The following is a 22,870-nucleotide window of genomic DNA, read 5'->3' as shown; positions in this document are numbered from 1 at the left end:
TCATGCATAACGTTTCTAGTCCCTTTTTCCACAATTTTGCCAATATCCCTCTAAACCTTTGCTATTCATACACCCATCCACATGCCTTTTAAATGTTTTTCTATCAGCCTCCACTATTTGCTCTGGCAGCTTATTCCATCCACTCTGCGGGAGCCAGTTGTCCTTTAGATCCCTTTGAAAAGTTTCCCTCGCTTGGGGAAATGACCTTGTCTATTGACCCTGTCGATGACCATCATGATTTTAAACACCTTTTATCGGTTAACTCCTCAGCTTCCCATGTTCAACTGAAAACAGCCACAGCCTATTCAGGCTTTTCTCTGAAGCGCAAACCCTCCAACACTGGCAACATCTTTGGTCATTTCTTCTGAACCCTTTCATGTTCCACAACATCCTTCCTGAGACCAGAATTGCACACAGTATTCCAATAGTCGTCCGGCCAAAAACTGTTTAGTTCCCTGAGCGCCCCAGTCTTTATCCACAGTAAATTCCAAAGTGAAATATTTGTTTTGGATCCTGTAGTTTTACACATCGTTGGCTGCATTGATCATTAAGGATACCGGGTTTGTCCCAAGCTATTCTTTTGCTCTTAATACACTTATAGAGTCTCTTTGGATTCTCGTTAACTTTCTCTGCCAAGTCTATCTCGTGTCCCCTTTTTGCATTCCTGATTTCCATCCTAAGTGTATTTCTACAGCCCCGATGCTCCTGAAGGGATTTCCTTGAGTCAGCCAGTTATATCTGACATGTGACCCCTTTTCTCTTGACCACAGCCTCGAAACCCAGCCAGTGTTTCCTAATTCAGTCAGCATTGAGCTGCACACTAACAGGAACACGCTGGCGCTGAAAGCTCCTTTTATCTCAGTTTTACAATATTCCTACTTGCCAGACTTCCCTTTATCTGCAAATAGCCTCCCCATATCTACTTTAAAAATTCCTGTCTAATACTATCTTGCTCCATTGAATAACTTTAACTTGTGGACCAGGCCTGTCCTTTTCCATCGCTATTTTCAAATTAATACAATTGTGGTAACTTTCCAAACTAATACAATGCCCTTTCCATTGAAATAACTGCAGTTTAATCCACCAGTTTTCCCTAATTGTCTGCTATGTTCTTGCCTGCCTTGTCTACTTATATTGCTCTCTTGAACATCTGTACACCAGCCTCAACTTTCTTTCTGGCCTTACGACTTTTTGGGGGCACACAGCCCTGCCAGACGGGTTTAAATCCTCTCGAGCAGCTCCAGCAACGTTCCCCACCAGGATGTGGGTCCCCCTCCTGCTCCCAGTTCAGGTGTATTCCCCACTCTGTCTATCTGTGCTGACACCTTCAGACATCCAGGGACTTGCCCATCAAGGTCCCTGTGTTCCTCAGTACTCCAGGAGGACCTACCATTCATGATGTATATCATTCGTTTATTAGACTTGCCACAGTGCATTACCTCACAGTGACCAGAAGTAAACACTATCTGACATTGCTCTGCTCAGTTTATCATCTGATCGATATCAGACTGCAGCCTGTGTCCATCCCCCTCACTATGGACAACACCCTCACCTTCCATGTTATCTGCAAACCTACTAATGATTCCTTCTGCTTTGATATCCAAGTTATTAATGTACATAACAGCCAGCAATGGTTCCAGCACAGATCCCTGTGGTACACCCGCTGGACAATGGCTTTCAATCACAAAACCAACCCTCCACCTATTGAGGACCCAATTTACCAACTTGCCTTGGATCCCATGGGATATTCCCTTTTGGACCAGCCTTCCGTGTGGGACCTTGTCAAAGACCTTAATGAACTCCATATAAATCACATCATCTGCACGGCCCTCATCAATATCAGAGGACAGTCATCTAGCAAATCCATACAGACAATCCCTAATGAAATTGCGGGGGTATCCGTTTTTGGCGAATACATTGTAGAGGTGTTCTTCTTCCTCTTTTTGCAGTTCTGGTGTACTGCAGTGTGTTGTGGCCCTTTTGAACAGTGTCTTGATGCAATTTCTTTTGTGTGTGTTGGGGGGGTTGCTTTTGTAGTTCAGAACTCGGTCTGTGTGTGTGGCTTTCCTGTTTACCTTTGTGGTGAATTCTCCGTTCGGTGTTCTCTGTACCATCACGTCTAGGAATGGGAGTTGGGTGTCCTTTCCTTCCTCTCTAGTGAATCGGATTCCTGTGAGTGTGGTGTTGATGATCCGGTGTGTGTTCTCTATTTCTGTGTTTTTAACTATTACAAAGGTGTCATCCACATATCTGACCCAGAGTTTGGGTTGAATTTGCGGTAAGACTGTTTGTTCTAACCTTTGCATTACCGCTTCTGCTATGAGTCCAGAGATGGGTGAGTCCATGGGGGTGTCGTTGATTTGTTCATATATTTGGTTGTTGAATGTGAAGTGTGTTGTGAGGCACAGGTCCAGTACTTTGAGTATGCCGTCTTTGTTGATAGGTTCCCCGTCCTGTTGTCTGTTCTGTATGTCCAGCAGGTTGGCTATTGTTTCTCTGGCTAGGGTTTGGTCGATAGAGGTGAACAGTGCCGTTACATCGAATGAGACCATAGTTTCTTCCTTGTCTAGCGTGTTATTTCTGATGATGTCCAAGAATTCCTGTGTTGACTGTACAGAGTGTCTGGATCCACAGATAAGGTGTTCAGTTTCTGCTGTAGTTCTTGAGCCAATTTGTGTGATGGTGTCCCAGGTAGTGATACGATGGGTCTGAGTGGGATGTCTGGTTTGTGCACTTTCGGTAGTCCATAGAATCTGGGGGTGTTGTTGCTTTTAGGTTTCACTCTCTGTCGGTCAAACCTGGTTATCTGTCCGTTTTTCTTGTAGGTTTCTCAGTGTGTTGTTTATCCTATTGGTGAGCTGTGGGGTGGGGTCAAACTCCAAGCAATTTCATCCACAGATGCCTCAGGGAAAGACAACGGAATGAGGACATGCCACAACCCAAAGGACTAGCCACACTACCATACATCAAGAACATTTCTGATCTGACAGCCAGACTACTGCCATCACTAGGACTCATAACAGCACACAAAACAACAGCCACTCTCAGACAACAACTCACCAGACAAAGGACCTGACACCCAGCATAAGCAAAACCAATGTAGTGTACAAAATCCCATTCATGGACTGCACAAAACACTACATAGGACAAACAGGAAGACAGCTAACGATCCGCATCCATGAACACCAACTAGCCATGAAACGACACGACCAGCTATCCTTAGTAGCCACACACGCAGATGATAAGCAACATGAATTCGACTGGGACAAAACTGCTATTATAGGACAAACCAAACAGAGAGCAGACAGGGAATTCCTAGAGGCATTGCACTCATCCACAGATTCAATCAATAAGAACATCGACCTGGACCCAATATACCCACCACTGCAGCGGACAGCTGGAACTGACAACCGGAAGCTCCAGTAACGTTCTTTAGTTGCTGAAGGTCTGCCTAGCTCCCCAGATAACCTGTTTCATCCCCTACAGCTCCGTCAGTCACTGTAACTCCCTCTGCTCTGTCTAATCCTCCTCCCTCCCTGTGTGTCCCACCCTCCCTGTGTGTGTGTGCACGCGCGAACGCGCGCGCCCCTCTAGCTGTGAGTGTGTGTGCCCCTCTTGCAGTGTGTGTGTGTCCTCCCATCACTCTGTATGTGTGTGTGTGCGTATCACTCACTCACTGTGTGTCTGTGTCCCTCCCTCGCTGTGAGCGTGTCCCTCGCTCGCTGTGTGTGAGCGTGTCCCTCGCTCGCTGTGTGTGAGCGTGTCCCTCGCTCGCTGTGTGTGAGCGTGTCCCTCGCTCGCTGTGTGGGAGCGTGTCCCTCGCTCGCTGTGTGTGAGCGTGTCCCTCGCTCGCTGTGTGTGAGCGTGTCCCTCGCTCGCTGTGTGTGAGCGTGTCCCTCGCTCGCTGTGTGTGAGCGTGTCCCTCGCTCGCTGTGTGTGAGCGTGTCCCTCGCTCGCTGTGTGTGAGCGTGTCCCTCGCTCGCTGTGTGTGCGCGTGTCCCTCGCTCGCTGTGTGTGAGCGTGTCCCTCGCTCGCTGTGTGTGAGCGTGTCCCTCGCTCGCTGTGTGTGAGCGTGTCCCTCGCTCGCTGTGTGTGAGCGTGTCCCTCGCTCGCTGTGTGTGAGCGTGTCCCTCGCTCGCTGTGTGTGAGCGTGTCCCTCGCTCGCTGTGTGTGAGCGTGTCCCTCGCTCGCTGTGTGTGAGCGTGTCCCTCGCTCGCTGTGTGTGCGCGTGTCCCTCGCTCGCTGTGTGTGCGCGTGTCCCTCGCTCGCTGTGTGCGCGCGTGTCCCTCGCTCGCTGTGTGCGCGCGTGTCCCTCGCTCGCTGTGTGCGCGCGTGTCCCTCGCTCGCTGTGTGCGCGCGTGTCCCTCGCTCGCTGTGTGCGCGCGTGTCCCTCGCTCGCTGTGTGCGCGCGTGTCCCTCGCTCGCTGTGTGCGCGCGTGTCCCTCGCTCGCTGTGTGCGCGCGTGTCCCTCGCTCGCTGTGTGCGCGCGTGTCCCTCGCTCGCTGTGTGCGCGCGTGTCCCTCGCTCGCTGTGTGCGCGCGTGTCCCTCGCTCGCTGTGTGCGCGCGTGTCCCTCGCTCGCTGTGTGCGCGCGTGTCCCTCGCTCGCTGTGTGCGCGCGTGTCCCTCGCTCGCTGTGTGCGCGCGTGCCCCTCGCTCGCTGTGTGTGCGCGCGTGTCCCCTTCCCCCGCTGTGTGTGCGCGCGTGTCCCCTTCCCCCGCTGTGTGTGCGCGCGCGTGTCCTTCCCCCGCTGTGTGTGCGTTTCCCACTCTCACTGTATGTGCCTGTGTTTGTGTGCTTGCGCATGAACGTGTCCCCCTCTTGCTGTGTGTGTGTGTATATATGTATGCGTGTCAATTCCTCACTGTGTCTGCGTGTCCCTCCCACGCTGTGAGAGTGTGTGTGCGTGTCCCTCCCTCGCTTTGTGTGTGTGTGTGTGCGTGTCCCTCCCTCGCTTTGTGTGTGTGTGTGTGTCCTTCTTGCTGTGTGTGCGTGTCACACCCTCGCTGTGTGTGTGTCCCTCCCTTTCTGTTTATGTATATCCCCCTCGCTGTGTTAGTGCATGACCCCCTTGCTGTGTGTCCGTGTTCCTCCCTCGCTGTGTGGGTGTGTCCCTCTCTCTCTCTGTGGGTGTGTCCCTCTCTCTCTCTGTGGGTGTGTCCCTCTCTCTCTCTGTGGGTGTGTCGCTCTCTCTCTGTGGGTGTGTCCCTCTCTCTGTGGGTGTGTCCCTCTCTCTCTCTGTGGGTGTATCCCTCTCTCTCTCTGTGGTGTGTCCCTCTCTCTCTCTGTGGGTGTATCCCTCTCTCTCTCTGTGGGTGTGTCCCTCTCTCTCTCTGTGGGTGTGTCCCTCTCTCTCTCTGTGGGTGTGTCCCTCTCTCTCTCTGTGGGTGTGTCCCTCTCTCTCTCTGTGGGTGTGTCCCTCTCTCTCTCTGTGGGTGTGTCCCTCTCTCTCTCTGTGGGTGTGTCCCTCTCTCTCTCTGTGGGTGTGTCCCTCTCTCTCTGTGTGTGCGTGTCCTTCCCTTGCTGTGTGTGCGTGTCCTTCCCTTGCTGTGTGTGCGTGTCCCTCCCTCGCCGTGTCAGTGTGAGTCCCCTCTCTCGCCGTGTCAGTGTGAGTCCCCTCTCACTGTGTGTGCGTGCCCCCTCTCACTTTCTGTGCACATTTCCTCCCCCTCGCCGTGTGTGTGCTTGCCCCTCATTCCGTGTGTGTGTGTGTCCCTCCCTCGCTGTGTGTGAGTGTGTGTATGTGTGTGTCCCTCTCTCTCTGTGTGTGCGTGTCCATCTCTTGCTGTGTGTGTGTGTTTGTGTGTGTATGTGTGTATGCGTGCGCGTGTCCTTCACTTGCTGTGTATGTGTGTGTATCTCCCTTGCTGTGTATGTGCATGTCTGTCCCTTGCTGTGTATGTGCACGTCTGTCCCTTGCTGTGTGTGCATGTCCCTCCCTTGCTGTGTGTGTGTGTCCCTCCCTCGCTGTGTGCGCATGTCCCTCCCTGGATGTGTGTGCGCGTGTCACTCCCTTGCTGTCTGTGTGTGTCCGTCCCTTGTGTGTGTGTGTCCCTCTATTGCTCTTTGTGCATATCCCCACCATTGTGTGTCCGCATCTCCCCTCGGTGTGTGAGTGCACGTCCCTCCTTGCTGTGTGCGTGTGTCCCTCCCTTGCTGTGCCTGCACATGTCCCTCCCTCGCTGCGTGTCTCAGCTGTGTGCGCGCATCCCTCCCTCGCTGCATTTGTCAGCAAGTCCCTCGCTCGCTGTGTGTGTATATGTGTGTGTGTGTCCCTCCCTCGCTGTTTGTGTATACGTGTCACATCCTCACTGTATGTGTTTGTGTCCCCCCTTCACTGCGTGTCCCTCACTCGCTGTTTGCGTATGTGTGTGTATGTGTGTGTGTGTGTACGTGCATGTCTCTCCCTCTGTATGTGTGTCTGTATGTGTAAGTGTGTCTCCCTCCTATGAGTGTTCGTGTCCCCCTTGCTGTTGTTTGTACATGTCCCTCCCTCGCTGTGTATGTGTGAGATCGCCCGCCTTGCTGTGTGTGTGTGTGTGTCCCTCTTGCTGTGCGTGTGTGTGCGTGGCCCTCCCTTGCTGCGTGTGCATGAGTCTCCCCCTCGCTGTGTGTGTGCATGTCCCTCTCTTGCTCTGTGTGTGTGTGTATGTGTGTCCCTCTAGATGTCCACGCGTGTGTGTGGCCTTCCCTCTTGTGTGCGCGTGTTTCTCCCCCTCGCTGTGTTTGCGAGTGTTCCTCTCTTGCTCTGTGTGTGCGGGTTTGTGTGCGCATGTCCCTCCCTCACTGTGTGAGTGTCCCTCCCTCACGGTGGGTGGGTGTGTGTGTGTGTGTGTCTGTGTGTGTGGGTGGGTGGGTGTGCCTCGCTGTGTGTCTGTTTGTATCCCCTTAACTGTGTGTATGTGTGCGTGTCCCACCCTCGCTCTTTGTGTGTGTGTCCCCCTCCATTGCTCTTTGTGTTTATCCCCTCACTGTGTGAGTGCTTCTCCCCCGCTATGTGAGTGCATGTCCCCCCTCGCTATGTGTGCGTGTCCCTCCCTTGCCGTGGCTGTGCGTGTCTTCTCTCGCTGTGTGTGTATATCCATTCTCTATTTCTGTGCACATTTCCTCCCCCTCACCATGTGTGTGCTTGTCCCTCCTTCCCTGTGTGTGTCCCTCCCTTGCTGTGTATGAAGGTGTCCCTCCCTCGCTGTGTGTCCTTGTGCATGTCCTCCCCTCACTGTGTGTGCGTGTCCTTCCCTTGCTGTGCCTGTGTGTGTGTGTGCGGATGCATGTCCCCCCCTTCGCTGCGTGTGTGCGTGTGCCCCCCTTCGCTGCGTGTGTGCGTGTCCCCCCCTTCGCTGCGTGTGTGCGTGTCCCCCCCTTCGCTGCGTGTGTGCGTGTCCCCCCCTTCGCTGCGTGTGTGCGTGTCCCCCCCTTCGCTGCGTGTGTGCGTGTCCCCCCCTTCGCTGCGTGTGTGCGTGTCCCCCCCTTCGCTGCGTGTGTGCGTGTCCCCCCCTTCGCTGCGTGTGTGCGTGTCCCCCCCCTTCGCTGCGTGTGTGCGTGTCCCCCCCTTCGCTGCGTGTGTGCGTGTCCCCCCCTTCGCTGCGTGTGTGCGTGTCCCCCCCTTCGCTGCGTGTGTGCGTGTCCCCCCCTTCGCTGCGTGTGTGCGTGTCCCCCCCTTCGCTGCGTGTGTGCGTGTCCCCCCCTTCGCTGCGTGTGTGCGTGTCCCCCCCTTCGCTGCGTGTGTGCGTGTCCCCCCCTTCGCTGCGTGTGTGCGTGTCCCCCCCTTCGCTGCGTGTGTGCGTGTCCCCCCCTTCGCTGCGTGTGTGCGTGTCCCCCCCTTCGCTGCGTGTGTGCGTGTCCCCCCCTTCGCTGCGTGTGTGCGTGTCCCCCCCTTCGCTGCGTGTGTGCGTGTCCCCCCCTTCGCTGCGTGTGCGCGTGTCCCCCCCTTCGCTGCGTGTGTGCGTGTCCCCCCCTTCGCTGCGTGTGTGCGTGTCCCCCCCTTCGCTGCGTGTGTGCGTGTCCCCCCCCTTCGCTGCGTGTGTGCGTGTCCCCCCCTTCGCTGCGTGTGTGCGTGTCCCCCCCTTCGCTGCGTGTGTGCGTGTCCCCCCCTTCGCTGCGTGTGTGCGTGTCCCCCCCTTCGCTGCGTGTGTGCGTGTCCCCCCCTTCGCTGCGTGTGTGCGTGTCCCCCCCTTCGCTGCGTGTGTGCGTGTCCCCCCCTTCGCTGCGTGTGTGCGTGTCCCCCCCTTCGCTGCGTGTGTGCGTGTCCCCCCCTTCGCTGCGTGTGTGCGTGTCCCCCCCTTCGCTGCGTGTGTGCGTGTCCCCCCCTTCGCTGCGTGTGTGCGTGTCCCCCCCTTCGCTGCGTGTGTGCGTGTCCCCCCCTTCGCTGCGTGTGTGCGTGTCCCCCCCTTCGCTGCGTGTGTGCGTGTCCCCCCCTTCGCTGCGTGTGTGCGTGTCCCCCCCTTCGCTGCGTGTGTGCGTGTCCCCCCCTTCGCTGCGTGTGTGCGTGTCCCCCCCTTCGCTGCGTGTGTGCGTGTCCCCCCCTTCGCTGCGTGTGTGCGTGTCCCCCCCTTCGCTGCGTGTGTGCGTGTCCCCCCCTTCGCTGCGTGTGTGCGTGTCCCCCCCTTCGCTGCGTGTGTGCGTGTCCCCCCCTTCGCTGCGTGTGTGCGTGTCCCCCCCTTCGCTGCGTGTGTGCGTGTCCCCCCCTTCGCTGCGTGTGTGCGTGTCCCCCCCTTCGCTGCGTGTGTGCGTGTCCCCGCCTCGCTGCGTGTGTGTGCGTGTGTCCCCCTCGCTGCGTGTGTGTGCGTGTCCCCCCTCGCTGCGTGTGTGTGCGTGTCCCACCCTCGCTGCGTGTGTGTGCGTGTCCCACCCTCGCTGCGTGTGTGTGCGTGTCCCACCCTCGCTGCGTGTGTGCGCGTGTCCCCCCCTCGCTGCGTGTGTGCGCGTGTCCCCCCCTCGCTGCGTGTGTGCGCGTGTCCCCCCCCTCGCTGCGTGTGTGCGCGTGTCCCCCCCCTCGCTGCGTGTGTGCGCGTGTCCCCCCCCTCGCTGCGTGTGTGCGCGTGTCCCCCCCCTCGCTGCGTGTGTGCGCGTGTCCCACCCTCGCTGCGTGTGTGTGCGTGTATCCCCCTACTGTGTGTGTGTGTGTGTGTGTGTGTGTGTATGCATGTCCTTCCCTCGCTCTGTGTCTGCGGGTATCCCCCTACTGTGTGTGTGTGTGTGTGTGTATGTATGTATATGCATGTCCTTCCCTCGCTGTGTGTCTGCGTGTATCCCCCTACTGTGTGTGTGTGTGTGTGTGTGTGCATGTCCTTCCCTCGCTGTGTGTCTGCGGGTATCCCCCTCACTGTGTGTGTGTGTGCATGTCCTTCCCTCGCTGTGTGCCTGCGTGTATCCCCCTCACTGTGTGTGTGTGTGTGTGCATGTCCTTCCCTCGCTGTGTGTCTGCGGGTATCCCCCTACTGTGTGTGTGTGTGTGTGTGTGTGTGTGTGTGTGTGTGTGTGTGTGCATGTCCTTCCCTTGCTGTGTGTCTGCGGGTATCCCCCTCACTGTGTATGTGTGCATGTCCTTCCCTCGCTGTGTGCCTGCATGTATCCCCCTCACTGTGTGTGTGTGTGTGTATGTATGTATATGCATGTCCTTCCCTCGCTGTGTGTCTGCGTGTATCCCCCTACTGTGTGTGTGTATGTCCTTCCCTCGCTGTGTGTCTGCGGGTATCCCCCTGACTGTGTGTGTGTGCATGTCCTTCCCTCGCTGTGTGTCTGCGGGTATCTCCATCACTGTGTGTGTTTGCGTGTCGCTCCCTTGCTGTGTGTGTGTGTGTCCAAAATTTGCACCATCAGTAAATTGGCCATCATAAATTAACTGTGGTATTCAGGAATATGTGGTTTAAGTAAGTTCACCACGAGAAATGCAGGGTTTAATGTATGGGTAGAGGGGTGGGTCTGGGTAGGATGCTCTTCAGAGGTTTGGAATGGACTGGTTGGGCCGAATGGCCTGGTTCCACACGATGGCGATTCTGTTCAGGTTATTGTCCAGCCCTGTCAACCATCCCCGTCTCCTACACCTGGCCTTATCCCCAATATTCTCCTTAACACTGTCATCTCCTCCAGACTCTAAAACACTCCTTGCCTATATGAGCTTCTCCAGTCCTTGCAAAGATCGATATGTCTGTCACCTCTTCCTGCTTTTAGAACCCTCCCTATAACTATTACCATTTGGTACAGCACTCCCAATCATTGTTCCCTCTTGAAACTCCCATAAACATTTGTATCTCTGAAAACTCATCTGGAATGTCTCAACTTCCCTTTGACAGTTACGTGCTGAGACCTGCTCTATATCAGTGAAGTAATTAAGTCTTGGCATCACTCACTGTTATAATCTCCCTCCAGCTTTACAGCACCGAGGATCTGTAGAAGCTCTTTTCAAACCGACAGCCATCTCTGTGTCTGTAATCTCCTCCACTCCCCATAATACATTCTCTCTGAGCTCCTCTGTCGTCCACTAAACACTCCCTAACACTGTATCAGTGTAACCTTCTCCAAAAACACAACCTTCCCTATCTGTGTAAATCCCTATACCAGTCCCTGTCCCTCTCAGCTCCGTCTAACAATACAATCGTCCATGTCTGTGTATTCACCTTCAGTCCCTACTCACCTCCCTATCTGTGTAACCTTCTCCATGCATTTTTTCTTCAATCTCTTCAACTGTCCCTGTCAGTGTAACCTCTTCCAGACGTGAAAACCCTCCTCTTTTTGACTTCCTCAGACCACATACCCCTCACTATCTGTAAGCTACTCCTGTCTGAGAAACCTCCCTCTGCAAATTGCTCCAACTCTTCAACTCTCCATAAGCTCCTGCAGCTCTTACATCCCTCTCTATCTACCAAACCTCTTCCAGTCCCTAATCACCAACAGTCTGTGGAGACCTGACCACCATCCCTATCAGTGTAATCCTCTCAGGTCTCTGCAGTATTCCTGATCTGTCAAACTCACTCCATGCCTGTGCCTCTCCCAATCCAGTCCCTACAAAACCCACTATCTATTTAACACCCTCCTGTCACTATCACTCCCTTGTCAATGTAAGCTCCTCCTGTGTCTCCACCATCTACCCATCTTTATAACCTTGTCCAGCTCTTATACCACTATCTGTTTAAACGTCGCTTCCCCAACAACTTCCTCCTGTTTGTGCAATGCTCCTTTACCTGTGAAATTGTTTCTGACCAATATTGTTATCCCAGTTTCTGAAAAGAAATCCAGATTCCACAGTCTCCATAACCACCAGAAGCTAAACCTTCCTATGTCTATAAACATCTCCAGTCACGAGTATCCTGCATATCTCTGTTTGTTCTTCCAGTCGATACAAACACATTTATCTCTGTAATCTGCTCACCTCCCTAAAACAGTCCCTGTCTGTGATCCAGCCCTGGCCTACAAACATCCTTATCCCTGTGAACTTCTCTATCCCTCCCAACATTCCCATCTCCATGAGCCCGTCAGCCCTACAGCTCTCCACATTTCTGTAGCCTCCTGTGGGTCTATGATCCTCCCTCCCTGTGAAACCACCTCCAGTCCCCACATCCCTCCCAATCTGGGTCCTCTGCTCCAGATCGGACCATTGCTGTCTCTGTAAACACCTCCACTCCTGACAACTCTTCCCATTTGTGTAACCTCGTTCAGACCCCATACTCTCCAGCTTCCTGAATCCTCTTCCTGCATTGCAACCAAAACCACGTGTTTATGTAATATCCACCTGTGCTTACACCCTCCCTAACTCAGTAACCTTTTGCAGTCCTAACAAAGCACCTAAACTGTGAAACCTCTCATTTCCCTACAATCCTCCCTCCCTCCTCAAATGCCTTCATCACCATTAAACCTCACAACTACTGAAGCCTCCTTTTGGCACGGCAACCCTCATAATGTCTGCAAAATTCTCGTGTCCTGATATCCCTCCCTATCTCTGTAACCCCCACCACCCTCCAGTGCCCTTCTGGGGAACATGGCAGAGGAGGGAAGATTTGTAGAGTCTGGACCATATTACGGAGGTAGAATTCTGGGAATTACAGATTTGGTCTAATGTCTGTGAAGTGCAGATTATTGGCGGGGACTCTAAAGACAGGATTTATGACTACTTGGGAAACCATAGTTAAGTTAGAGACAGTCAGCATGGGTTTGTGAGGGGTAGGTCATGCCTCACAAATCTTACTGAATTCTTTGAGGATATGACAGAATACATTGATGTTTCATTCAGAAAAGAAGGATGATTGGGATACAGGGAAATCTGTCTGTCTGGATACAGGATTGGATGGCCCAGAGAAGACAGAGGGTAGCAGCAGATGGAGAGTATTGAGCCTGGAGCTCAGTGACCAGTGGTGTTCTGTAATAGTCGGCTCTGGGACTCTGGTCTCTATGATTTTTATAAATGACTTGGATGTGGATGTTGGAGAGTGGGTTAGTAAGTTTGCCAATCACACCAAGGTTGGTGGAGTGGTGGGGAATGTGGAGGGCTGTTGTAGGTTACAATGGGACATTGACAGGACGCAGAGCTGGGCTGGAAGTGGCAGATGGAGTCCAATCTGGAAAAGTGTGAAGTGATTCATTCTGGAAGGTCGAATTTAAATGCAGAATACAGGGTGAAAGGCAGAATACTTGGCAGTGTGGAGAAACAGAGAGATCATGGGGTCCGTGTCCATTATTCCCTCAAGTTGCCACGCACGTTGATGGGGTTGTTAAAAAGGCATATGTTGTGTTGGCTTTCCTTAGCAAGGGGATTGATTTTAAGAGCCATGAGGTTTTTCTGCATCTTTATACCACAATTGAAATATCGCGTTCAGTTCTGGTCCCCTGTTTACAGGAAGTATGTGCAAGATTTAGAGTGTACACAGGAGATTTTCCAGGATGCTGCCTGGAATGGAGGGCATTTCTTATGGAGAAAGTTTGCGGGAGCTAAGGCTTTATTCATTGGAGTGAAGAAGGTGACTTGGTAGAGGTGAACAAGATGATGAGAGGCACAGAGTGAGTGAATAGTCAGAGACTTTTCCTCCTATGGCATAAATGGCTGTTACAAGGGGGTGTAATTTTAAGGTGATTGGAGGATGGATAAGAGGATAGAGAATGGTAGGTGGTTGAATGGACTCCCAATGGTGGTAGTAAAATAAGACATATTTGGGACATTTAATAGACTCTTAGACAGACACATGGGTAGTAGTAAAATGAAGGGTATGTAGGTTATTTTGATCTTACAGTCGGATAAAAAGTTGTCATAGCATCATGGCTGAAGAGTCTTGGGCTGAACTATTGTGTTCTGTGTTCTGTGTGGTAAACTGGGTAAATAGCTCAGATCAGTGTAAAAGGATATGGCATTCAGGAGGAGCTAGAGAACTGGATACAAAAATTATTTGATGGTGGGAGACATGTTTTTCTGACTGGAGGCATGTGACCAGCGGTGTAGTGGGTCCACTGGTGTTTGTCATTTCGATAAATGGTTTGGATGGGAATATTTGTTTCCTGGTAAGTAAGCTTCTTGGGTGTCACTGACATTGGTGGTAAAGTGGTTAGTGGAGAAGATTATCTATGATACAACAAGATTAACGGTACTGCTGGGATAGTGGGCTGAAGAATAGCAGATGGAGTTTAATTAGATAAAGGTGAGGTGTTCCATTTTGGTGAAACAAACCAGGGTGGGACTTGTACAGTTAATGTTCGGGCCCTGAGTAGTGTTGTCAGTGACCCAGGGATGCAGGTACACAGTTCTTTGAAAGTGGTGTCACAGGTAGACAGGCTGGTGAAGCAGGTCTTTGGGATGGTTACCTTCATTGGGGAGAACATTGAGAGTAGGAGTTCGGATGTCATGGTGTATCTGTAAAAGACATTGGTGAGACTATCATAAAAACATTGTTGTTCAGTAGGAAGATCTCACCTGGTTCACTTTCCTCATTTAGGGAAGGACATCTGACATTCTAACCTGGTCTGGATGACATGTGACTCCAGATCCACAGCAATATGGCTGATCTGAGCTGCCCTCTGGATAATTACCAGTGGGGTCAAAGAATATTCGTCCAGGCAATGACACTCCCATCCCATGAATGAATAAATAAAAATACACATGTCCCTCCCTACCTCTGCAAACCCCTCCAGCTGCAGCAATCCGTACTGGCTTTGTAACACCGTTCAGGCCCTGACCACTCTCTGTAACACTCTCAACACCTCCAGCACCTTCACCTCTCCCTGTTCATGTCATGTCAATAAACCCTGACAATGATTCCCCTTCCCACAGCCCTCCTCCTGCTAGCAGACCCTTTGAAATCCATTTAACATTTACACCTAAAGCACACTCTCACTTCAGGATTTAAGTATTTTGTGGTGATCTTCTCAGCCTCATAATATAGTATGATCCCTTTTGTCCTGTGTGAGGGACCAGTGGGGATTTCTTGCTGAGGTTTTTACTGTTTCAATGGAATATCCTTTTTTTGAGTGTTTTATACTGTTCCATTAAATGTTTTCCACTGTCCATTTACTGACACATGTTTCTGTTTAGCCTGTTTACCTTGGTCAGTTCTCCTCTCAAACTCATGTAATTGGCTACTTTTGTTTGTAGTTGTAGTTTGTCCTTTCTGTGATTCACTTTAAAACTTTATATTTATTTAAACTGCACTTTATCACAATTTCCCGAAGGATCTCTGCAGGTGACATTACTCATTCACTAAGTTTCATCACACGGTCGCTCTGAGATAGTTCCATCCCTAGCCAGTTGCACAATGTGTTTTTCAAAGAAACACTGAAAAAAAATTAACTGAACTCCTCTTCGAATATCAATGCTGTCCGGGTGATTGACCCCGATTATACGAATATTGAAGTTTCCAAAATTATCATAATGCCTTTGTTAAAATAATTCCAATGAGTTCCTGTTTAATGCAGTGATGAGTCATGCAATACTGTTCGTTGGCTAAAACTGTTCTGCTGCTCGTGTCCTTGGCAAGTAGTAGCCAGAATATACATTCAGACTGACTCTACTTCATGATCTGCGGCCAAATGCTTTCTCTGTAATGCCTTTGGAATCCATTATTGTTAGGGTTACCCATTTTGCCTGAGTCTCCGCAAGATTGTGAACCACTGAATATTTTTGTTCACCCTATATCCATGTCTCCCAGCTGTCTAAATCTCTTTTATCGCTTTGTAATAAGGTAGATGGATTTGTGACAGCGACGTTGTCCATTTGAAAAAAAAAAGAACTTACTCTTTCCCACAATTTTCTGTCACAAATCTATTTGCTGATGTACAATTTTAGTTAAACTCTGTCCCATCCTGTTCCTTTCTGCTTGTCTTCAGCCACATTCCCATGCTGTTACATTGCTTCACCTTTTCCCTTTGGATTTGGAAAGTTCCTTTCACCTGAACCCTGTCCCTGCATCCTCTCTGTCAGTTTCAAACCCTGTCCATAAACCTACCGACATGATCGGCCAGGACCCTGGTCCCAGCACGGTTCCAGTGGGACCATCCGAATGGATTATTGTTGTAAATCAGGTATGGGATGTGTGTATCTCTGGCTGACCAGCCTTTCTTGCCCAGCCCTAGCTGCCCTTGAGCTGAGTAGCTGGCTCGGCCATTTCAGAGGGTCATTGAGAGGCAAACACTTTGCTGTGGGGATGTCGTGCAGACCACGTGAGGATGGGCAGATGTCCTTCTCGAAAGGACAAGTGTTTGGATTTGTTGTACATCAGTCATGGTTTCATACTTATTTGTGGATTGTTAATTATTATTTTTAAAATTATTGATTTCAAATGTCTCCATTTCAGATGGCGGGATTCAAACCTGCCTCCCCTGAACATTAGCTGAGGTTTTGGATACATTCTCTCGCAATAATACCACTAGGCCATCACTTGACCTGCTCACTGGGTGCTCATCCCTGAGCACTGATACCAGGGCATCATGAAGCTAAACCCATTCTTCCAACATGACTGTGTGATCCTGACATCTTCCAGCAATCTGGGACTATTACTTAATATCGCTCCATTTTACAGATCTCTGTGGGACTCAGTCCCATTCTCCATGTGTAACCCTCACTGCATCTGTTTAATTTTCCATTCTGTCTATTTCTCTGTCTCCTGTAGTTACTCAGGAAGGTCCTGACTCAATAGCCTTCCCAGCTGCTGGGTAGATCATCCATCGCCACATTGAACACAGTTGGTCTGCTCGAGAGAGACAAAGGGAAAGGAGATCTGGAGCCTTCAATAAATCCTGTAGTGAGGTAAGGTCACCCACAGTGCACAGAGCAAAGAACAATGAGAGGGCTCCAAACATCTATGAACAAGACATGACATTGATACAGTGCTGGAGGGGGAGCACCGTGCACACACACACCCCAGGCTCAGTCACCACCCCTAACGTAAGTTCTGTTGTACTGAGACTCACTACTCTGCAACACTGTATCTATGACATGTCTTGTGGTCCAGTGTCTTAAATAATTTTTAGTTCCTATAACAATTCCTATTTCTGTAACCTCCTCGCTTCCCGATAGCCCCTTCACATATTTGAAATGTACTGCATTCCAGACTACCATCCCTATCCCTGTAACTTGCTTCAGTATCTGCAACATGCCTTATCTCGGTCGTCTCCTCCTCCAATAAGGTAAAAACAAGTACTGCAGATGCTGGAAACCAGAGTCTAGAGTAGAGTGGTGCTGGAAAAGCATGGCAGGTCAGGCAGCATCCAAGAAGCAGGAAAATCGACATTTCGGGCAAAAGCCTTTCATCAGGAATAGAGGCCGGGAGACTGCAGGATGGAGAGATAAAAGACGGGGGGTGGGGAATGGGGAGAAAATAGCATAGAGTACAGTAGGTGAATGGGGTTGGGGATAAAGGTAGTAGATCAGAAAGGAGGGTGGAGTGGATATGTGGCAAGGGAGATAGGCCGGTAGGACAGGTCATGAGGGCATTGCTGAGAAGGAAGGCTGGAGGTGGGGTGAAATGGGGGAAGGGGAAATGAGGAAATTGGTGAAATCCACATTGGTGCCCTGGGTTGAAGTGTTCTGAGGCGGAAGGTGAGGCGTTCTTTCTCCAGGTGCGGGTGGTGAGGATGCGGCAGGAGAGGAAGCCCAGGAACTGCACGTCCTCAGCAGAGTGGGAGGGAGAGTTGAAATGTTGGGCCACAGGTCAGTGGGGTTGATTGGTGCGGGTGTCCCAGAGATGTTCCCTAAAGCGCTCTGCTGGGAGGCGTCCAGTCTCCCTAATGGAGAGGAGACCACATCAGGAGCACTGCTACCAGTACTCAGGGAGGACTAAGCTATTTTATTGGGATAGTCTGGACTCCCCAACCACAGGGAATAAAAACTTTGTCTATTTATACTATTCATGTCCATCATAATTTTGTAAACCTCTATAAGGTCACCCCGCAGCCTCCGACGTTCCAGGGAAAACAACCCCAGCCTGTTCAGCCTCTCCCTGTAGCTCAAATCCTCCAACCCTGGCAACATCTTTGTAAATCTTTTCTGAACACTTTCAAATTTCACAACATCTTTCCGATAAGGAGACCAGAATTGCACGCAATATTCCAACAGTGGCCTAACGAGCATCCTGTAGAGCTGCAACATGACCTCCCAACTCTTGTACTCAATAGTCTGACCAACAAAGGAAAGCATATCAAACACCTTCTTCACTATCCTATCTACCTGTGAATTCACATTCAAGGAGCTATGAACCTGCACTCCAAGGTCTCTTTGTTCAGTAACACTCCCTGGGACCTTATCATTAAGTATTATGAGTTCTGCTAAGATTTGCTTTCCCAAAATGCAACACCTCGCATTTATCTGAAATAAACTCCATCTGCCACTTCTCAGCCCATTGGCCCATCTGGTCCAGATCCAGTTTTAACCTGAGGTAACCCTCTTCACAAGACATGACATTGATACAGTGCTGGAGGGGGAGCACAGTGCACACACACACACCCCAGGCTCAATCACCACCCCTAACGTAAGTTCTGTTGTACTGAGACTCACTACTCTGCAACACTGTATCTATGGCATGTCTTGTGGTCCAGTGTCTTTAATAATTTTTAATTCCTATAACAATTCCTATTTCTGTAACCTCCTCGCTTCCCGATAGCCCCTTCACATATTTGAAATGTACTGCAATTTTGGTGTTATCTGCAAACTTACTAACTGTACCTCTTATGCTCGCATCCAAATCTTTTATGTTAATGACAAAAAGTAGAGGGCCCAGCACCGATCCTTGTGGCACTCCACTGGTCACAGGCCTCCAGTCTGAAAAAACAATCCTCCACCACCACCCTCTGTCTTCTACCTTTGAGCCAGTTCTGTATCCAAATGGCTACTTCTCCCTGTATTCCATGAGATCTAACCTTGCTAACCAGTCTCCCATGAGGAACCTTGTCGAACGCCTTCCTGAAGTCCATATAGATCACATCTACTGCTCTGCCCTCATTAATCTTCTTTGTTATTTCTTCAAAAAACTATATCAAGTTTTTGAGACATGATTTCCCACACACAAAGCCATGTTGACTATCCCTAATCAGTCCTTGCCTTTCCAAATACACATACATCCTGTCCCTCAGGATTCCCTCCAACAACTTGCCCACCGCTGAGGTAAGGCTCACCCGTCTATAGTTCCCTGGCTTGCATTTACCGTCCTTCTTAAACATATGGCACCATGTTTGCCAACCTTCAGTCTTCCGGCACCTCACCTGTGACTATCGATGATACAAATATCTCAGCACGAGGCCCAGCAATCACTTGTCTAGCTTCCCACAGAGTTCTCGGGTACAGCTGATCAGGTCCTAGGGACTTATCTACCTTTAACCATTTCAAGACATCCAGCACTTCCTCCTCTGTAATCTGGACATTTTTCAAGATGTCACCATCTATTTCCCTACAGTCTATATCTTCCAAATCCTTTTCCACAGTAAATACTGATGCAAAATGTTCATTTAGTATCTCCCCCATTTTCTGTGGCTCCACACAAAGGCTGCCTTGCTGATCTTTGAGGGGACCTATTCTCTCCCTAGTTACCCTTTTGTCCTTAATATATTTTGAAAACCCTCTCAATTGCCCTTAATTCTATTTGCCAAAGCTATCTCATGTCCCCGTTTTGCCCTCCTGATTTCCCTCTTACGTATACTCCAAATTCCTTTATACGCTTCTAAGGATTCACTCGATCTATCCTGTCTATACCTGACATATGTTTCCTTCTTTTTCTGAACCAATCCCTCAATTTCTTTAGTCATCCAGCATTCTATATATCTACCAGCCTTCCCTTTCACCCTGACAGGAATATACTTTCTCTGGATTCTTGTTATCTCATTTCTGAAGGCTTCACATTTTCCAGCCGTCCCTTTACCTGCGAACATCTGCCTTCAGTCAGCTTTCGAAAGTTTAGATTACTTACAGTTTGGAACAGGCCCTTCGGCCCAACAAGTCCACACCGACCCAGACCCATTTCCCTACATTGACCTCTGCACCTAATACTACGGGCAATTTAGCGTGGCCAGTTCACCTAAGCTGTGGGACGAAACTGGAGCACCCGGAGGAAACCCACCCAGACACGGGGAGAATGTGCAAACTCCACACAGTCAGTCGCCTGAGGCGGGAATTGAACCTGGGTCTCTTGCGGTGTGAGGCAGCAGTGCTAACCACTGTGCCACCGTGTTGTTCTTGCCTAATACCATAAAAAGTGGCCTTTCTCCAATTTAGCACTTCAACTTTTAGATCTGGTCTATCCTTTTCCATCACTATTTTAAAACAAATAGAATTATGGTCGCTGGCCCCGAAGTGCTCCCCCACTGACAGCTCAGTCACCTGCCCTGCCTTATTTCCCAAGAGTAGGTCAAGTTTTGCATCTTCTCTAGTAGGTACATCCACATATTGAATCAGAAAATTGTCTTGTACACACTTAAGAAATTCCTCTCCGTCTAAACCTTTAACACTATGGCAGTCCCAGTCGATGTTTGGAAAGTTAAAATCCCCTACCATACCTACCCTATTATTCTTACATATAGCTGAGATCTCCTTACAAGTTTGTTTCTCAATTTCCCTCTGACTATTGGGGGGTCGACAATACAATCCCAATAAGGCGATCATCCCTTTCTTATTTCTCAGTTCCACCCAAATAACTTCCCTGGATGTATTTCTGGGAATAGCCTCCCTCAGCACAGCTGTAATGCTATCTCATATCAAAAATGCCACTCCCCCTCCTCTGTTGCCTCCCTTTCTATCCTTCCTGTAGCATTTGTATCCTGGAACATTAAGCTGCCAGTCCTGCCCATCCCTGAGCCATGTTTCTGTAATTGCTATGATATCCCAGTCCCATGTTCCTAACCATGCCCTGAGTTCATCTGCCTTCCCTGTTAGGTCCCTTGCATTGAAATAAATGCAGTTTAATTTATTAGTCCTACTTGTCCCTGCCTGCCCTGACTGTTTGATTCCCTTCTGTTCTCAGCTGTACCCGTCTCAGATCGAGCTCCCAAAATCCTTCCTGTGATTGTTACCACGTTCCATCCCTGCATTCCTTCAAATCCATGTAAAGTCCTCCCATTCCTAAAACCTTCCCTGCACCTGTCACCTGTTCCAGCTTCCACAACCCTCCTATTCTCAGTAAGGCACACCCCCGTCCCAGTTACTACAGCCCGCTGCATCACTAAATGCCAGTGTTCACTATAATATCAGAGTAAGGTGTGAAAGCAGGAATACTGTACTGGGTTAGATGATCAGTCTTGATCATTTGAATGGTGGGACCGACTCTGTGGTCAAATGGTCGATACCTGCTCTTCTTTCCTGTGCTTCTCTATAAACTTATTATCTCCATAACCTCCCTAATGTCCCCACAGTCCTCCCTACGTGTGTAAGCCCCTTCAGTTCCCACAGCCCTCCCTATCTCCATAAACTCCTTCAGTCCTCAAGATTTTCCTATCCATGAAACCTGAATCATTCCCCACAAACCTCCCTAACTCCATAACCTCCAAAAGGCCCTTACCTCCATAGTCTCATCCAGATCCGACGTCCCTCCCGTTCAGAGCAACCTCCTTTAATCCCCATGATCTGCTTGATCTGTGCAACCTACTTCAGGCCCAACAGCCCTCCAGATCACTTTGGCCTCTTTCAGGCCCCACAACACTCCCTATCTCCATAATGTTCTTCAGTCACCACTGCACTCTCTATGTCCATAATCTCATACAGTCCCCACAGCACTCCCTATCTCCATAATATCCTTCAGTCCCCACGACCCTCCTTATTTCCAAAGCCTCTGTTACCTGTTGAACCTCTAAGCTACCTTTTTCAGATTGATAAACAAGAACTTCCATAACCTCTTCTGCTGCCAGTCTGAAACCAAACAGTGTTCGTTAGTCTGACAGTAGGTCGGGAGCTGGAATGTATTAGAAAGGATATGTCAATAAACAATAACTGGACCCTCAGAAACGCAATTAATAAACAGACAATGTGTTTTTGAGTCTGTTGGATTGTATTTTTATTCGTGTGAATATAAATGGCAGAATAGATACGGGTGTAAGAGCGGTTGTACCGAGGATACGGTTTATTTGACTTTTCAGAAACCTTTACACAAGTTTCAGTTTGGGCTAAGGAGTAACTTGATAGAGAATAGGCATCTTAACTATCAGGATGTGGTTGAGATATTAGACAAAACAATCTTGTCAGAATTTACTGTGGAGAAAGACATGGAAGGTCAGGAACTTGGGGAAATAAATAGTGCTGTCTTGGAAAGAATCCTCAACAGAGAAGAAAAAGTGCTGGAATCTTAAAACAAATAAAGGTAGATCAATCCTCAGTAGCTCATTAGGTCTATCCTTGAATATTTTGGGAAGCTAGGGAAGAGATTGCAGTGTCCCGAACAGAGATATTTATATTATCAACAGACACAGTGAGGTACCGGAAGACTGGAGGGTGGCTAATGCTATTCCATCACTAAAGGGCTGCAGGGAAACACCAGGAAATTACAGCCCCGTGAGCCCAGTGCTGGGTAAGTTGTTGGAGGAGATTCTGAGAGAAAGAAGCTACGTACATTTGGAACGGCAAGGGCTGATTAGAGATAGTCAGCAGGGCTTTGAGTGGGAAACCGTGTTTCACAAACTGGATTGTCTCTTTGAGGAGTTGGCCAAGAAATAGATGAAGGCAGAGCAGTCAACGTTGTCTACATGAACTTCAGCAAAGCATTTGACAAGGTTCCAAGGGATGTAGGACATCTAGCCAAGAGAAAGAAGGAAAATAACTTAACATTGAGGATCCAAGGATCAGAAGCAGGGCTCTAGAGAGTTACATGGGGCAGTGGTTAGCACTGCTGCCTCACAGCACCAGGGATGCGATTTCGATTCCAGCCCCAGGCGACTATCTGTGTGGTGTTTGCACATTCTCTCCGTGTCTGTGTGGGTTTCCGACAGGTGTTCCGGTTTCCATCCACAGCCCAAAGACGTGCAGGTTAGGTGAATCAGCCATGCGTTGTTCAAGAAAGGGAATAGAGATATTCATGGGAATCACATTTCTGTCAGTCTTCTGCCTGTGATGTGCAGATTATTGGAGAGGACTCTGGGATACAGGATTTATGATTCCTTGGAAAACCATAGTTTGATTAGAGAAAGACAGCTTGGCTTTGTAAGGGACAGGTCATGCCTCACAAATCTTATTGAATCCTTTGAGAATGTGACAAAACACATTTGTGACTCATTTAGAAAGTACAGAGTATGGGATACATGGAAACCTGCCTGTCTGGATACAGAATTCCTGGCCCATAGAAGAGAGAAGGTGATGACAGATGGAAATCATTCAGCCTGGAGCTCGGTGACCAGTGGGTTTTCTGCAGGGAGAGGTCAAAAAATCTCTGCTCTTTGTGATTTCTGGATGACTTGGATGTGTGTGTGGAAGACTGGGTAAGT

The 22,870-nt window shown here is 49.8% G+C and overlaps 1 long non-coding RNA gene across 1 annotated transcript in view; it reads left to right on the top strand.

Moving 5' to 3' along the window:
• The first annotated feature begins 16,093 nt into the window (after nucleotides 1-16,093).
• Nucleotides 16,094-22,870, top strand: part of LOC148148429 (uncharacterized) — a 34,201-nt gene continuing 27,424 nt past the window's right edge. Inside the window, exon 1 of the long non-coding RNA XR_015759073.1 lies at nucleotides 16,094-16,223. This is a non-coding gene — a long non-coding RNA (uncharacterized LOC148148429). The remainder of the gene's footprint in view (nucleotides 16,224-22,870) is intronic.

The sequence above is a fragment of the Chiloscyllium plagiosum genome, unplaced genomic scaffold (assembly GCF_037043375.1).
Source record: "Chiloscyllium plagiosum isolate Xiang-an unplaced genomic scaffold, Cpla_swu_hap1 HiC_scaffold_13, whole genome shotgun sequence".
Classification (NCBI taxonomy): Eukaryota; Metazoa; Chordata; class Chondrichthyes; order Orectolobiformes; family Hemiscylliidae; genus Chiloscyllium; species Chiloscyllium plagiosum.
The sequence above is the reverse complement of the archived record's forward strand: the minus strand, read 5'-3'. Positions and strand labels throughout refer to the sequence as shown.